Source organism: Eumetopias jubatus, unplaced genomic scaffold (genome assembly GCF_037043125.1).
Source record: "Eumetopias jubatus isolate StellerSeaLion01/CBP00866 unplaced genomic scaffold, mEumJub1_p1.0 scaffold_6, whole genome shotgun sequence".
Classification (NCBI taxonomy): Eukaryota; Metazoa; Chordata; class Mammalia; order Carnivora; family Otariidae; genus Eumetopias; species Eumetopias jubatus.
The window spans coordinates 122524594-122526984 of record NW_028274812.1 but is presented as its reverse complement, the minus strand read 5'-3'; the positions used below and the strand labels follow the sequence as shown (position 1 = coordinate 122526984).

Below are 2391 nucleotides of genomic sequence, written 5' to 3'. Positions count from 1 at the left end.
CAGTCTTAAGAGGGAAGTATATAGCAATACAGGCCTACCTCAAGAAGCAAGAGAAATCTCAAATAAACAACCTAACCTTACACCTAAAGAAGCTAGAAAAAGAACAACAAACAAAGACTAAAGGCAGCAGAAGGAAGGAAATAATAAAGATTAGAGCAGAAATGAATGATACGGAAAATAAAAAAACAGAACGTATCAATAAAACCAGGAGCTAGTTCTTTGAAAAAAATAATATAATTGGTGAAACTCTCTTTTTTGCAGTAGGTTTGCTGCCAGAACACAGGTGTCTTGAAAACGATTGCTAAACCTAAACCAAAATGGGAAAGGTAAAGACTCATATTAACATTGTCATCATTGGACCCATAGATTCAGGAAAATCTATCACTACTGGTCATCTGATCTACAAATGTAGTAGGATCAACAAAAGAACTATTGAAAAATTTTAGAAGGAAGCTGCTAATATGGGAAAAGGCTCCTTCAAGTATGCCTGAGTCTTTGATAAACTGAAAGCTGAACATGAACGTGGAATCAACATTGATATCTCCCTGTGGAAATTTGAGACTAGCAAGTATGTGACCATTACTGATGCCCCAGGCTACAGAGACTTCATCAAAAACATGATTACAGGCACATCTCAGGCTGACTGTTCTGTGCTGATTGTTGCGCTGGTGTTGGTAAATTTGAAGCAAGTATCTCCAACAACGGGCAGCCTTGAACATACCTTTCTGGCTTACACACTGGGTGTGAAAAAAATAATTGTTGGTGTTAACAAATGGAATCCTCTGAGCCACCCTACAGCCTGAAGAGATATGAGAAACCATTAAGGAAATCAGCACCTACATAAGAAAATTGGCTACAACCCTGACACAGTAGCATTTGTGCCAATTTCTGGTTGGAATGGTAACAACATGCTGAAGTCAAGTGCACATATGCCTTGGTTCAAGGGATGGAAAGTCATCTATAAAGATGACAATGTCAGTGGAACCACACTGCTTGAAGCTCTGGATTGCATTCTGTCACCAGCTCATCCAACTGATAAGCTTTTGCGTCTGCTCCTCCAGGACGTCTACAAAAGTAGTTGTACTGGTACTGTCCCTCTGGGCCAAGTGGAGACTGGTGTTCTTAAACGCAGCATGGTGGTTACCTTTGTTCCAATGTTAACACCTGAAGTAAAATCTGTTCAAATGCACCAGGAGGCATTGAGTGAGGCTTTTCCTGGGGACAATGTGGGCTTTGATGTCAATAACATATCTGTCAAAGATGTACATTATAGCAATGTGGCTGGTGACAGCAAAAGTGACCCACCAACTGAAGCAGCTGGATTCATGGCTCAGGTGATTATTCTGAACCATCCAGGCCAAATCAGTGCTGGATTTGCACCTGTCCTGGCTTGTCACACAGCTTATATTGCTTGCAAGTTTGCTGAGCTGAAGGAGAAGATTGATCATCATTATGGAAAAAAGCTGGAAGATGGCCCCAAGTTCTTGAAATCTGATGATGCTGCCATTGCTGTTATGGTTCCTGGCAAACCTATGTGTGTTGAGAGCTTCTTTGACTAACCTCCTCTAAGCCATTTTGCTGTTCATGACATGAGAGACAATTTGTGTGCGTGTCATCAAAGCCATGGACAAGGAGGCAGTTGGAGCTGGCAAGGTCTCTAAGTCTGCCCAAAAAGGTGAGAAGGCTAAATGAATATTATCACCAACACCTGCCACCTCATTCTTAATCAGCAGTGGAAGAACACTGTCAGAACTGTTTTGTCTCAATTGGCCATTTAAGTTTAATAATAAAAGACTGGCTAATGATAAAATGTAAAACATTCAAAAGGAAAGGAGAATATTTTGTGAACCATTTTTCTTGTGTGTGTGGCAGTTTATTAATTTTTAAAATCAGTACTTTTTAATGGAAACAACTTGACCAAAAATCTGACACAGAATTTTGAGACCCATTAAAACCAAAGCTTAGTGAGAAAAAATTGATAAATTTCTAACCAGACTTATCAAGAAGAAAAGAGAAAGGACTCAAAAAATAAAATCACAAATGATAGAGGAGAAATAACAACAAACACCACAGAAATACAATTACAAGAGAATATAATGCAAAACTATATGCCAACAAATTGGAGAACCTAGAAGAAATAGATAAATGTCTAGAAACATATAAACTACCAAAACTAAAGCTGAGAGAAATAGAAAACTTGAACAGACCAATAACCAGTAAAGAAATAGAATCAGCAATCAAAAAATTCCCCCAAAAACAGAAGTCCAGGGCCAGATAGCTTCACAGGAGATTCTACCAAACATTTAAAAAAGAGTTAATACCTATTCTTCTCAAACTATTCCAAAAAATAGAAAAGGAAGGAAAACTTCCAAATTCATTCTATGAGGCCAT

General features: G+C 38.4%; 1 pseudogene; it reads left to right on the top strand.

Moving 5' to 3' along the window:
- The first annotated feature begins 317 nt into the window (after positions 1–317).
- On the top strand, positions 318–1692 carry LOC114199225 (elongation factor 1-alpha 1 pseudogene; annotated as a pseudogene).
- Positions 1693–2391: the final 699 nt, after the last annotated feature.